The sequence below is a fragment of the Somniosus microcephalus genome, unplaced genomic scaffold (assembly GCF_052327205.1).
Source record: "Somniosus microcephalus isolate GS21.2 unplaced genomic scaffold, FLI_Smic_1.0 unresolved_chr1, whole genome shotgun sequence".
NCBI classification, from domain to species: domain Eukaryota; kingdom Metazoa; phylum Chordata; class Chondrichthyes; order Squaliformes; family Somniosidae; genus Somniosus; species Somniosus microcephalus.
The window spans coordinates 99,111,034-99,127,178 of record NW_028225179.1 but is presented as its reverse complement, the minus strand read 5'-3'; positions in this window follow the sequence as shown (position 1 = coordinate 99,127,178).

The window sequence follows — 16,145 nt, the reverse complement described above, 5'->3', positions numbered from 1 at the left end:
ATGGTGTGAGCACCCGCCAGGAATATGATTCCCATATAGTTATTCAACTTAAATATTGTAATAAAACTGATTATTAAATGGATACGTAAAGTAAACGTTAAAGTGAAATTGATTCCCATGTAGTTACTTAATTTAAATATTATAATGGCACTGATTTTCATATCGTTAATTAATGAAAATATTTTACATAAATAAAAAGTGGTAATACATTTAATTACAGTATTTAAATTAAATAACTATATGGGAATCTGTTTCGTTGCAACATTTACATTAAATAACTATTTGGGAATCAGTTTCATTACAATATTTACTTTAGATAACTATATGGGAATCAGGTTCATTGTAATATTCAAGTTAAATATCTATGAGAAATCAGTTCCATTACAGTTCCCAGGAATTTGTGGTACTGAGCACGGCGAACTGGCAGTGTTCGCCATCATTCTGCCTTTGAACCTGACAGGAAATTCTAGATTTGCTCGTGTGAAAATCCTGAAGTTGTGGTTTGTATTTCACTCCTCCGCCACAGGCTGCGCTGTGCCCACCACCTCCAGCACCAACCCCCACCCCAACCCACCTCCCAACCCGTTTGTGTCACCTCTCAAATCAGGGAAAGTAACAAAAACTTTGGCTCTTCTGCAGTAGTTATGCTGTTGAATTACACAATAAAATTTAAACCCAAAGGGATTAGGTGTAATTGGAGTTTAACGGTGTATTGACTGCTAAAAAATAGTTATGGGTCAAATGTTAACTTAGTTTTTCTTCCAGGAAAAGCTTCTGTATCAGCACCTGTTACTTGTTATTCCCAAATTCTTGTATCATAGTGGAAATGATAAAATAATTGATTAGGTCCAATGGAGTGATTGTACCAGCTTCGTATCTCCTCCCAATCAAAATTATTTAAAGAAAAACGTCATGAATTTTAATCTATTCTTCCCGGAGGTGAACTGAGGTGATAGTACCTGCTGGCCATTCACACACTATGTAAGTAAAATTGTGTGGGGTGTCAAACTGGTGGTCGATCGATCCGTCAGTTTAATGCCTGGCGAGTTGTGTATATTACATAGAATATACAGCAGAGAAACACGCCTTCCAGCACAACTAATCTATGCTGGTGTTTGTACACCACACGAATTATTCCCATTCTATCTATCTCATCTCAGTCATTCAGCATATTCCCTTTCCTCTAATGTAATCCTTTTGAAAGCATCCTAGATATATGTGTCAATCATTTCCTGTGGTAGCGAGTTCCACATTATCACATCGTCACTTCCTCCAAATAAAAAGTGTTGCTATGGGAGCCCACATGGGTCCGAGCTATAATAAAAAGAGAAAAGGCTGGAAATACTCATCAGGTCAGGAAGCATCTGTAGAGAGAGAGCCAGAGTTAACTTTTCAGGTCAATGACCGTTCATCAGAACTGGAAAAAATTAGAGATGAAACAGATTTTTAAGGAAGTGTAGGGGCAGGGAAAGTGGGGGAAAGAACAACAGGGAAGGTATGTGATGGGGTGGAAGGCAGGAGGGATTAAAGGACAAAAGGGTCCTAGCTATGCCTGCCTTTTTGTGAGATATGTGGAATATTATGTTTTCTATTCCTACTCAGGTCCTTTCCCACGCCTCTTTCTCCAGTAAATTGATGACTGAAACTGTGCCAATTCCAGCTCACGCCCTGAACTGGAAAATGTTATTCACTTGGCTTCCAATTTCCACCCTTCGATCACCTTCACATGGACAATCTCGAACTTGCAGCTTCCCTTCCTTGACTTCTCGGTTTCCATTTCTGGGGTTAGGCTATCAACAGACATCTGTTGTGATCCCACAGCTACCTGGACCACACTTCCTCCCAAAGCACTTCTTACAAGGACCCTCTCCCATTCACCATGCATTTCTGTCTCTATCGCATCTGTTCTGACGATGCTACCTTCCAAACTAGCACTTCCGATATGTCTTCCCTTTTATTCAACTGAGGATTCCCCTCTACCATGGATGACATTGCCCTGGACCATCTGCATTCCATTTCCTGCACTTCTGCTCTCATCCCTTCACCACACTCCCAGAACCACGATAGAGATTCCCATGTCCTCACCTTTCACCCCACCAGCCTTCACATTCAATTGATCATCCTCTGCAATTTCTGCCATGCCCAGCGTGATCCCACCACCAATCATATCTTCCACTCCTTTGCCTTTCAGCATTCCAAAGGGACCACTTCCTCTGTGACACCCTGTTACACTCCTCAATCATTCCCAAAAGCCCCTCCCTTTCCCACTACACCTTCCCGTGCAAGCGCAGGAGATGCAACACCTGCCCTTTTACCACCTCCCTTCCCACTGTCCAGGGCCCCAAACTCTACGTCCAGGTGAAAAAGCAATTTACTTGTATTCCTTGCAATTTAGGATACTGTATTCGCTGCTCACGATGTGGTCTCCTCTACACTGGGAAGACCAAATGCAGATTGGGTGAACGTTTTGTAAAACACATCCATTCAGTCCGCAAGCATAACCCCAAGTATTCGGAAGCCTGTAATTTTAACACTCCACCCCACTTCCAAACTGCCTTCTCTGTCCTCGGCCTCTTACTCTGTTCCAACGAAGCTCAACACAAGCTCGAGTAACAGCACCTCATTTTTCGATTAGGCACTTTACAGCCTTCTGGACTCAACATTGAGTTCAAAACTTTGAGACTAAAACCTCTGCCCCTATTTTTTTCAGTAGGCCGCTGTTGATGATTTACAATTCACATTCACACCTCTTCTAAACCCATCTTTTTTTTCTATACCTTTCCCATTACCATCTACTTTGGCTGAGTACAATCATGCCATTTGCTTTTTAATCACCCCCACAAGTGGAAAAATCGCTCCACATCTGTACTGTTAACTTTGCTGTTAAGCTTTAAGATTATTTCTGCTAAGTAGTTCATAGCCTATTAATAGAGGGTTGATTGGTGAGTAGCTGGTGAGTGATTTTGTTAAGTTTTTAAGTTTATTTTTTCAAGGTAGCTCATAATATATTATTCAGAGGCATGTCAGGGCAGCTCAGTCCCGTGAATTCTGCAGCCTCTGCCATGTGGGAAATCCTGGATGCTTCTCATGGGCTGGATGACCACGTGTGCGGGAAGTGTCAACAGCTACAGCAGTTTGAGCTCTGGGTTTCGGAGCTTGATCATCAGCTGGAGTCACTGCAGTGCATCCACGAAGCTGAGGGTTACAAGGATAGCACGTTTCTGGAGGTGGTCACCCTACAGCTTAAGAGTGTGCCAGCAGAGAGGCAAAATGTTACCACCAGACAGAAGGGGAGAACCTGGCAGGTAGTGCTGTAGTCCCTTGAGTGGATCTCCCTCCCTTACCAATATACAGTTTTGGATACTGGTGAGGGAAATGGTTCCTCCTGGGTGTGCTGCAAGAGCCAATTCCACTGTACCAAGGGTGGCTCAGCTGCATAGATGGGGAGGAAGAAGAGTGGAAGAGAAATAGTGTTATGAGATTCAATAGTTAGGTGTTAGACTGGCGTTTCTGCGGCCACAGACGTGACTCCAGGACGATATGTTGCCTCCCTGGTGTCAGTGACAAGGATGCCACTGAACGGCTACGGAACATTCTGAGGGGTAAGTGTGAACAACCAGAGATCGTGGTTCATATCTGATGAAAGCCCCCAAAGTGCGGGCCAAGTGATATACAAGGTCGACGTCACTGGCTTGTCGAAAGAAAGACAGACCACTAATTGAAGTCAAAACGGTTTACTCAGGCCTGAGGAGAGCCTTCAGATGACGTCTGAATCGAACTCCAACAAGCTTCTCAAAGCCCACACAGTTATACAAAACTTAAGGCCCTGCCCTAGAGGCGGGGATAAGCTTATTAGCATATATAGAGTCATAGCTAAATTGTAATTATAAAACCGTGACATTCCATTCTTCCAGTCGCTTACAAATCTCACATTTCGTTATCAGTTGGTCCCGTTACATTCTCATGACCCTGGGTCTCATTTTTATTACTTTACCATCATCCATTTGCAACTGTCAGATGGCTCAGTCTTTGTAAGTGTTTCTCTAAGATAGTAGATCTTTCCAAAGCAGGCCATCCGCAGACTTTCTGACTCTCTCTCTCTTGAGTTATTTCTACAAGGCAAAAACACTTTAGTTATTTTAAAGAATAGAACCCTGTTGTGGTTCACACTAACAGACCCTTAAGTGCATAGGTGTCGAATCGGGAGGCCAAACCCATATATCTCTCTCTCTTTTTAGGGGTCGTTTTGTCAGTTGTAATCTCCCAGCATTTGACCCTTAGTCCTGTTTAAAACTTATCTGGGTTTATATAATTTTTACAGATTTCTATTGTTCAACTCAAAGCACGAATTAACCTATTCCCTCCATTTTCTATATTGGTGCTACAAATGAATCCTGGTTTGTCTTACCTTATTAAATCCAATTTTTAATGTCTTCCTTCAGTCCCCCCTTTTGACCTTTGGACAATTGCTCCAAACAGGTCAACATGTATTTCCACTTCCTGGTGTCTGCCAGAGCGTGCACTCCCTGGCCTTCTACTAGTTTAGGTTATACATGTGTATATATCATATCAATTTGGAGGCCGACTTTCCCCTCCATGCCGTAGGGTGGTCTTTCCTTGACGGTGGGCTTTCCTTTATGGTGGGCTTTCCTTTAGGGTGGTCATTCCTTCCGGGGCAGCCATACCCGGGGCCCATTAGACCCTGCACTAATGGTTTAGGCTTTCTGCTCAGGCCAGTCCCTCATCCCACGTTGGGTGCGTGACATGCCATTTCGAGAATGTCATCACTCACCAATCCTCATTCATCACTTTTCTTCTGCCACCCTCTTTCTGCCACCCTCCTTCTGCCACCCTTCTTCTGCCACCTCTCTCTTATGATTGGCCGGCCCGGTCCTTAATTACCATGCCCAATTAATCCCTCATAATTTCAGGGCTTCCTATCACATCTTAAACCATTTGCCTTGGAGAGGTGGGGGAGTTTTCCATTCTTAGCTTCGCTACCTGCCTCTCCTCAGCTTGACTTCTTTTACTGCACCAATTTCGGCTTTAATCATTCTGGTGCAGAGGCACTGGAGCAGCAAAAATATACAATATATCATAATAACAATCATGAGGAATATCATTATGCCTTGTATCACTGAAGCGCCCAATGCCCCTGACCATCCTGATCCCCAATTATCAAAATAGGAGGAAGTGGGTGAGTTTCCACTAATGTTGTAATAATGTCTTTTTGTTGTTTCTTTAGGACTTCTTCTATTTTATGATAAGGTACTTTAAAATTTCCTTCGTTTCCTGCCGTAACTTCTGCCAAGCTTCCACTAACTCAGGAATTGCCTTGGGCTCTAGTATGACATAAGTGTCAACCCTTTTTAGTAAGTCCCATATTATCAAATGACCAGGTTTTCCTATCTCTGTAGGTATCCTTAGACCACAACAACGGTTTGGTTGGGGAATGGTACAAGCCATATCTTGATATTCATAATTCTGTTCAATTGTGGTGAAACAACATGTCCCGTTGTTCCTTGGTGCTACTCATGTCTGGTATATCCCCCTTGGGTGTACCTTGAGGGTGCAATTGGTAATTGTCGTAAATCCACACTCGGATGTGTCTCCCTCGGTGGGGGGGTGAGTGCTCATCCATGTCCTTCTCTTGTGGTGGCACCCGTCCATTACCACCCCCCTTAGGTTTCATTCTTCTGTTTATTATCTTCATCCCTTTCCCAAAGCACCTTGGTAGGGACATCATGATATTTTACCCACTTTCCCTTTGTACTTCTCCTATATTAATCACATCGTATAGGTGTTGTCCCTCTTCTGGGAATTGTGGGATGGCCAGTACAAAGCCAATCATCTTACTCCATGAGGTCAGACAATCGCCTGCCCGGTATACTTGTCCCATTTTACATCCCTTGCATAGGCTTTTATTTGTGTCAATCCAAGGTTCCAGATCCTCATTTGTAATCCAATCAGGGATCTGTACATTATTTATTTGCCTCATGTCATGCTGAGCATTCAACAATAGCCATGAGCCATACATGACACATTACTTCCTTATCGGTTTGGCGAGAAGCATTATTCAGCCAATCAATAATTGTATTGATTATTTCTGCATGGGGGGCTACTACCTTTTCCACCCCCAACAATTGCATTGTTGTTTGTTTCCCTGCCAGTGTCAATTGCTGGCTATTTCCAGTAGCTTGTTTTAGTAACTTCTCTATTTTTGCTTGTAATTCTTCTACTCCTTTGTTACTCCTTCTATATCTGAGCTATTAACTGTTGCTAACCCGGCCGCATACCCTGCTCCGGATGTTTCCAATACTCCCCGTTTCTTACATCTTTGTAAGATAGATTTTCCCTGTGGACCCTCTAATTGTTTTACCCACAGGGAGTTCCATGTTTCATTGGTATCTCAAAAGTACTCATATTAATGGCAAGCTTAGTAACTCTATGTGCCACACTAAGATGCACCTCATCCTGTGTTCTCCTTACTACTAATCCCCCTCGACAATGGCAGTACTTATGTTCATCCCTAGGATCAAGGCAAGGACGCTCCATCTCATTTAGGACGTCTAGTGTTCGTGTAATTACAAAAAGGGGGCTGGTCGCCACCAGCCAGTTAGAATTATTCTGCTCTTATCCATTTTATCAGTTCAAAATGCTGTACATCTGGTTCATTTCTTGTTCTGTGGCTCTGTCCCCAGACATACCTGAAGATGCAAACTATGGCATATAACATTATCATCATACACATCTATTATCATCATACACAGCCCTTTCATTGATATGTAGTAACTCCCTTTCCCATTCTTTATATCTTCTAGTATACTCCTCACTCTGTCAAAAAGGGCACCATCTCTGGTTTACTCATTGTCTTTCTTATATATTTTAACTGAGTCCAGTGTTTCCACCTTCCTTTACCCGTTCCAGACCCATCTACACGAGTGCATGTGTCATTATTCATTAATACTTCATAAGGTCCTGACCATCTGGGTGCTAGCCCTCGTTTGGCTGGTATTATTTCTGCCATCACTTTGCTATCTATTGCTAGGACCTCCTTCTGGTCGTCCCGTGTATCCTGTTATCGATCCTGTATAATCTGTTGGTCTTTGGCCTCATGCCTCTAACTATCTGTCCAGATTTATCTTTGGGCAACAGGACAGCCTCCCAAGCAGTCTCCCGGCCGTTAGAGATGGTGCTGCGATTAGTTTAAAAGATAACTTCCATTTATCAAATCCTAATTTCCTTCTATCACTGCGGGGTAATATTAACTCAACATTAAGAAACTTACATTTAATAATGTCCAATATCTTTAAATTCTATTCAGTAATACTGAAGGTTTTGCTTGATGAACTCAAACAGCTGTCAGTGGAAAGAGTTAACTCCTTCGCAGGCTTTTGAAGGTGGAGCTAAATATTATTGCGTCACTTCACACAACCCAAAAACATCCCTGCCCTAAAGACAGTTGTGGTTTCACACTTTACCTAACCATGAACACTTGGGCATCATTGGTCAGATTCCCTCTCTCAGTTGCTCGTTTAGCTGCCCATCCTCTTGTGTGCTTTAATTTATTATTATGCACTCTTTGGGTAGGAGAGAGGTTCCTACTAATTCCTTGATTATATTGTTGTGTCTTACGGGTCCTTCTCCTTTGACTTACCCCCTTTGATCAAATCCTGTATGGGCTGGGCAATTTCTGTTTGTTTCCCGGGCCTGCCTGTTTGTTTAACTTATAATCTGGTGGCCAGTACACTTCATTCGCTTTAGGGTCGACTAAAGCTCCTACTTCTCGCAGTATATCTATTCCTAGGATTGTTCCTTCGGTGTTCTCGCATACCCACAACTGTGTAGGTATCATTTACATCCAATTTCTAGTAAGACTGTTTGGCTCTTATAAGCCCTGATTCTTCGTCCACCGATTTCTGCTATAAATGAAAATTTAGTTCGGGGCAAGGGTAAGTCCGTCAATGAGATTGTGGCTCCTGTGTCTATTAACATTTTGCACTGTCGGCCCCCTACCAATGCATCAACAAACATCCTTGGATCCCCTGCTAGCCCCAACTTATTCATATTACTGGACCTTTTCCTTCACTCCTCCGTATTACATAATCACAAACTCCCAATCGAGCAGCCCTAAGTCTTTAATCTGCTTCCTTTAATGGCCACACATCACACTGATTCTGATTACTTATCCCCTGGCTCTCAAGGTACTGTTCTTTATTAACCCACCTTTCCGTCTTTGGGTATTTGTCTCTTCCCTTGTGTTACTATGTATCCTAGGTAGATTACTTCATCCTTCCCTAACTGTACCTTTCTAAGGGTTAATTCTAGTCCCGCCTTCTATAAGGCTTCCAGTACCATAGTCAAGTAAACATTGTAGAGGGCCCTGCCACTATCGGATATTCTTGTGGAGTGGAGTTATCTTATTCAATGCGGACTACACCAATTTACACCAACAAGAAATTCACTGTGGCCACAATGAAAGTCTGGTTTTAATAGGTTAATTTACCTCATAACTCCAAGGTTACATTTTAGACTGAAACTTAATTTATTGTTAAACAAACTTTTTGTTGCTCTTCTCAGTTTTTACACTCCAGCTTAACTCAAATTGTAATAGGTTTTTCCATTCTGAGGGCACAATCTTATTCGCACATTCTTAACCTTCCAAAATCCAAAACAAGACCAAAGGGTTATATGCTTTTCTTTAACACAGAGAAGTGGGTGGAGCTACAACACACACAGCAGACATTTCTTTTGTCCTAAAGGACAGATTTTCAGACAAAGGAATATTGTAACCTCTTAAACATTCCTAATCAGGAAAACATTCACACTTTAACACACATTTTCATACAAACTGTAATTCCATATGAATAATGTTCCTTCCACTCAGCAAATCTCGTGTTTTACTTGTCTTGCTACAGATGCGAATAATTTCCATGTAGGTACAGCTTTACGTTTATTTTGTTTCCTTCCTTTTTAAATCTGTGTCTCAACAGCTTTTCCTAGTTTCCAGATCCTGTTTGCTTTTTTTCTTGCTGGGGTTTCAAATTGGTTCACCTGCAAATTAGATCTTTTTCCTTCTTTAGCTCTCCCTTCTGTTTCAATTTGATACATTATCTGTTTCCTCTTTATCTTTTGCTCCTCCCCCATCAAGCCTTTGGCTCTCTGCACTGTTTTTTAAAAAAATTTATCTGCCAGGAGTCGGGTTATAGAATCCAGGTCCAGTCATAACTAACTGCTATGTTTAATGTGTAATTCACGGCGTTGGTGAATTAGGTTTGTACACTTCGTTGTTCACCCCTATAGCGTTACTCTGATTAATTGCTCACTTCCTGTCAATCACTCCGTTTTATTAAACACACACACCAACCCTTTAGTCCCGATGTTTAGATACTGCGGGGTCTGTAGCTCCCGGCATCCGACTTGATCCTGACCATCACGTGGGACTACTGTCCTCTTATTTCAGGCTCAGGCTAGGCGTTGGGACAGACCTCACCCTTGTCCATTTTAACCTCTTTGTGACTGTAGGGTTTTATTTCATTCACTCACCACGGTGCGCCTAGTCATTCGTTTGTTGAGGTTTCGTCGCCTCTCGGCTAAAATGATTTCCCGCCTCCCGGGTTAGGGGTCTTTCTGCCCCTCTCGGTTTGCCATCACTCGGCTTAGGGAATGCGCTGCCCCCAAGTGCAGTTTACTTTTTAACCACCTTCAATTAAAGGTGTCTTTCTTTTTATAGTTTTTTTATATGTCGATTCTGACTTAACGTCTCGCCAGCGATTAACCTCTAATTTTACAGGTGGTAATTAAAACATACTCACCCATCTTAGGTTATCACTGTCCGAGAGTCTTGTTCAGATCACGTCTCCCATCCTCGTCACCAATTGAAGTAAGCCCCGAAAGTGCGGACCAAGTGACATACAAGGTCGACGTCACTGGCTTGTCGAAAGAAAGACAGACCACTAATTGAAGTCAAAACAGTTTACTCAGGCCTGAGGAGAGTCTCCAGATCATGTCTGAATCGAACTCCAACAAGCTTCTCAAAGTCCACACAGTTATACAAAAATTAAGGCCCTGCCCTAAAGGTGGGGATAAGCTTATTAGCATATACAGAGTTATAGCTAAATTGTAATTAAACAACCGTGACATTCCATTCTTTCAGCCACTTACAAATCTCACATTTTGTTATCAGTTGGTCCCGTTACTTTCTTATGAACCTGGGTCTCATTTTTATTACTTTACAATCATCAATTTGCTGTTGTCAGATGGCTCAGTCTTTGTAAGTGTTTCTCTAAGATAGTAGATCTTTCCAAAGTGGCAATCCACAGACTTTCTGACTCTCTCTCTTGAGTTATTTCTACAAGGCAAAAACACTTTAGTTATTTTAAAGAATAGAACCCTGTTGTGTTTCAAACTAACAGACCCTTAAGTGCATAGGTGTCGACTCACGTGGCCGAACCCATATATCTCTCCCTCTTTTCAGGGGTCGTTTTGTCAGTTGTAATCTCTCAGCATTTGACCCTTAGTCCTGTTTAAAACTTATCTGGGTTTATACAATTTTTACAGACTTCTATTGCTCAAATCAAAGCACGAATTAACCTCTTCCCTCCATTTTGTATATTGGTGTTACAAATGAATCCTGGTTTGTCTTACCTTATTAAATCCAATTTTTAATATCTTACTTCAATATCGCTACCAACAACATAGATAGATCGAGGAATGAGGTCCTGCATGCAGATATTAGGGAGCTAGGAACTAGATTAAAAAGTAGGATATGAAAGGTAGTAATCCCCGGATTACTGTCGTTGCCACAAGCGAGTGAGTACAGAAACAGGTGGATAGAGCAGATGAATGCATGGCTGGAGAGATGGTGGACGAGGGAGGACATTAAATTCCAGAGACATTGGGATCGTTTCTGTGGGTGTTGGGACCTGTACAAGCAGGACGATTTGCACCGCAACAGGACCAGAATCAATATTGTCACGGCGGGGTTTGCTAGTGCTGTTGGGGCGGGTTTTTATTATATTTGCAGAGGGATGGGAACATGAGAGTGGATTCAGAAGGGAGAGAAGCAAAGCTGGAAATGGAAGGCAGAGAATTAGTAAACGAATTTGGTAGGCATAGGAAACAAAGGCTAGAAATTAGAAAACAAGGGATTTTCTTTAAATGGTATATACTTCAGCACAAGGAGACTAGTGAATAAAGCAGATGAGCTGAAGGCAAAGATAGACAAGTGGGCATATGATACCATAGCTAGAAATGAGACAGGGCTGAAAGAAGGGCAGGAATAGCAGATAATACATACCTCTTTACAGGTATTTCAGAAGAGATAGCGACGGGGATGAAAAAAGTGGGAGTCGCATTATTTATTAAAGAAGCAATTATAGCTGTTTAAAGAGGGAATATCTGTGAAGGATCATTAAATGAGGCTAAAAGATTTGAACTATTAAACAAACAAGGGGCGATGACACTTCTGGGAGTCTACTATAGAACTCTGAACAGGCGGAGGGAGATAAAAGAGCAAATATGTAGGCACATTTCTGAGACGTGCAAAAATAGAGCAATAATAGTACGCGATTTCAACACCCCTAATATTAACTGGGATAAAATTAATGTGAAAGGCATAGAGAGAGCAGAATTCTTAAACTGCATTCAGGAGAACTTTTTTAGCCAGTACGTAGCAAGCCCAACAAGAGTGGAAGCGTTTCTGGACCTAGTTTTTGGGAATGAATCTGGGCAGGTAGAACGTGTATCAGTGAGAGAGCATATTGATGGGATTGATCATAATTCAGTTAAATTTAGGGTAGAGACTGAAAAGGGAAAGGATGGACCAGGAATAATCGTTTTCAATCGGGGAAATGCTAATTTTAGTAAACATGGAGGTGATTTAGCCAAAGTGGACAGGAGACAGAAACTGGAAGGTAAATCAGTGTCAGAGCAGTGGGATGCATTCAAGGAGGAAAAAGTAAGGGTTCAGAGCAAGTATGTTCCATTAAAAAAAAGGGTGGGACTAACAAATCTAGTGCTCCCGGGAGGTCAAAGGGCATACAGGGATGGATAAAGCAAAAAAGGGAAACTTATGACAGATACCAAGAATGCAATACTGCAGAAAGCCGAGAAGAGTATAGAAAGTGCAGGGGTGACATCAGCAAGGAAATAAGGAAAGCAAAGAGAGGGCATAAACAAATTGGCAGATAAAATAAAGGAAACTCAAAGGTTTTACAAATACATTAAGAGAAACAGGATAACTAAAGTAAGAGTAGGGCCTATTAGGAACCATAAAGGTAAACTGTGTGTTGAAGCGGAAGTCAGGGGTATTGTTCTCAGTGAATACTTTGCATCTGTTTTCACAGAAGAGAGGGATGATGCAGACAATGCACTCAGGTAGGAGGAGTGTGAAATATTAAATGAACTGAACATAGTGAGAGAGGATTTGTTAAGGGGTTTAGCATCTTTGAAAGTGGATAAGTTCCCAGGCCTGGATAAAATGTATCCCAGACTGTTAAGAGAAGTAAGAGAGGAAATAGCAGAGGCTTTGACCATCAGTTTGGTGTTGGGGTTGGAGTATAAAAACAGGGAAGTCCGACTGCAACTGTACAGGGATTGATGAGACCACAACTTGAGTACGGTGTACAATTTTGGTCTCCTTATTTAAGGAAGGATATACTTACATTGAAGGCAGTTCAGAGACGATTCACTAGGTTAATTCCAGAGATGAGGTGTTGACTTTTGAAGAAATGTTGAGCAGATTGGACGTATAATCATTGAAATTTAGAAGAATGAGAGGTGATATTATTGAAACATATAAGATACTGAGGGGGCTCGACAAGGTAGATGCAGAGAGGATGTTTCCACTCGTGGGGAAATCAAGAACTCCGGGTCATAGTTTCAGAATAAACCACATCCCTTTTAAAACTGAGATGAGGAGGAATTTCTGTTCTCAGAGGGTCGTAATTCTGTGGATTTATCTACCTCAGAGAGCCATGGAGGCTGGATAATTAAATACATTTAAGGTGCAGAGAGACAGATTTTTGCAAGATAAGGAAGTGAAGGTTTATGGGGAGTGGACAGGGAAGAGGTTTTGAGCCCAAGGTCAGCCAGGATACTATTGAATGGCGAAGCAGGCTCGAGGGACGAACTGGCCTATTCCTGCTTCTATTTCTTATGTTCTTTTGTTTCCAATCCTCTCTGGCTGCAAGTTGGTGCCAGAGGACTGGAGGACTGCTAACGTGGTACCGTTGTTTAAAACGGGAGGAAGGGATAGACCGAGCAATTACAGGCCAGTCAGCCTAACCTCCGTGGTGGGAAATTTATTCGGAAAAATTCTGAGGGACTGGATAAATCTTCATTTAGAAAGACACGGATTAATCTGGGACAGTCAGCATGGATTTGTTAAGAGAAAGCCGTGCCTGACTCACTTGAATGACATTGGCCGTGTGGTTGATAATGAAGAAGAAAGCTGCAGGCTGCAGGAAGATATCAATGGACTCGTCATGTGGGCAGAACAGTGGCAAATGGAATTCAATCTGGAGAAGTGTGAGCTATTGCATTTGGAGAGAGCTAACAAGGCAAGGGAATACATTATAAATGGTAGGACACTGAGAAGTCCAGAAGATCAGAGGCCCCTTGGACTGCATATCCACAGAACCCTGAAGGTAGCAGGACATGTAGATAAGGTGGTTAAGAAGGCATACGGGATACTTGCCTTTATAAGACGAGGCATAGAATATAAGAACAGTGAAGTTATGCTTGAATTGTATAAAACAATTGTTATGCCGCAGCTAAAATAATGCGTGCAGTTCTGGTCACCAGATTACTGGAAGGATGTGATTGTACTAGACGGGTGCAGAAGAGATTCAAGAGGATATTGCCAGGGCTCGGGAATTTTAGCTATGAGCAAAGATTGGATAAGCTGGGGTTGTTTTACTTTGGAACAGAGGAGGCTGAGGGCGGACCTTACTGAGGTGCATAAAAGTAGGAAAGGCCAAGATAGAGTGCATAGGAAGGACCTATTTCCATTAGCAGGAGGCTCAATAACCACAAACTATACAATTAAAGTAATTGGTCGGAAGTTTAGAGGGGATTTGAGGAGAATTTTTTTCATTCAGAGGGTGGTGGGTGTCTGGAACTCACTGCCTGAAATTATGATAGAGGCAGAGACCCTGATCACATTTAAAAAGTACTTGGATATGCACTTGAAATGAAATAATCTACAATGCTACGGACAAAGTGTTGTAAAGTGGGATTAAGGTGGATAGCTCTTTGTCGGACGGCACGGACAAGATGGGCCGAATGGCCTCCTTCTGTGCTGTGAATTTCTATGATTCTATGATTCTGTGATCTACCCTGTCCAACCCATTCAAAATTTGAAAGAGAGTAAATTTTAAAGCATTAGCAGCGGTGAAAGGATAAAGAGTGGACCGAGAGCGGAGCTGATTAAAGCAGCGGCAGCGCGAGGCTCCGAATCAAAAACAACATCAAAGAGTGACATCACAGGAGAGCAGGTAGGTGATTGGTTGCTGAGTATTACCGCTCTTTTTTGCTCTCCACTTTAGGGTAGAGGTTAAACTAAGAGCTGAGAATCTCTAACTTGCTAGTACTTATTTAATTATTAACTTACACTAAATAAAATAATCAAACAAAAAACCTAAAATAACGATTGAATAAAATCTTTAATTAATTCATTAATAAATAAACAAGGTTAGAGATGGCAGGGCAGGTGTTGTGTCGTAACTGCAGCAAGTGGAAGATTGTGGAAAGCATCGCGATCCCGAGCAACCACATCTGCAGTAAGTGTCTGCAACTCGAGGAACTTCGGCCCAGAAATATTGAGCTGGAGTACGAGCTGCAGATATTGCGATGCATCAGGGAGTGGGAGAGATACCTGGACACTTTGTACCAGGAGGTAGTCAGAGTCTTTAGGTTAAGTAGCACTTTAGAGTTAGTCAGTGGTCAGGGACAGGAGGGTCTGTCTGCGAGTCAGGAAGGTGTGGGGACCCAGGATGTAGTGATGGAGGAGCCTCAGCACTGGATCTTGTCCAACAGATTGAAGGTACTTTCTACCTGTATGGATGAGGAAAACGACTGCAGGGACTGTGATACAGGGGACATCCACGTTGGAGAAGAAGGAAGGAATGGAATAGTAGTAGGGGACTGTATCGTCAGGGGGTTAGTAACTGCTCTCTGCAGCCGTAAAAGGGAGTGCCAAATGCTGTGTTGCCTGCCCTGTGCCAGGGTTAAGGATATCTCATCATGGCTGGAGAAGATCTTGGAGTGGAAGGGGGAGAATCTAGATGTCTTGGTCCATGTAGGAACCAAAGACATAGGTAGAACTAAGAATGAAGTTCTGATGAAGGAGTTTGAGGAGTTAGGGTCTAAATTAAAAAGCAGAACCACAAGGGTAATAATGTATGGATTACTACCTGAGCCACTAAAAAATTGGCAACGGGTCAAGCAAATCATAGAGTTAAATGCGTGGCTCAAAGTGTGGTGTGGGAAAAGGGGTATAAATTCTTGTGGCAGTGGCACCAGTGCTGGGGAAAGAGGGAACTGTTCTGTCGGGATGGGCTCCACTTAAACCGAGCTGGCAAATTGAATCACTAAGGCAGTAGACAGTGCTTTAATATAACAACGGAGGGGTTCATCATGTGAGGTGAAATTTAGAAATCTAAAGAGAAGTTCAAGGCAATAGAGCAGTGTAGCGATTTGAATAAAAGCAAGCGTGACTCGAGGGACAGCGAGTTTAACGGTAGCAGTGCAGCAGAGAATAAGGTCAAAGCAGGGAATAATGGTAAAAAATTAAATTAAAGGCAATTTATTTGAATGCACGAAGCATTCTTAACAAGATAGACGAACTAATGGCACAAATAGAGGTAAATGGGTTTCATTTAATAGTCATTACAGAGACGTGGTTGCACGGTGGCACAGGCTGGGAACTAAATGCTCCAGGGTACATGACATTTCGAAAACTCAGGCAGAATGGAAAACGAGGAGGTGTAGCCATGATAATAAAGGATGACTTAAGGACAGTAGTGAGAAAGGATCTCGGCTCAGAAGATCAGGAAGTAGAATCATTATGGTTGGAGATAAGGAATAACAATGGGTATAATACACTGATAGGAGTAGTATATAGGGCCCCTAACAGTAGCGAT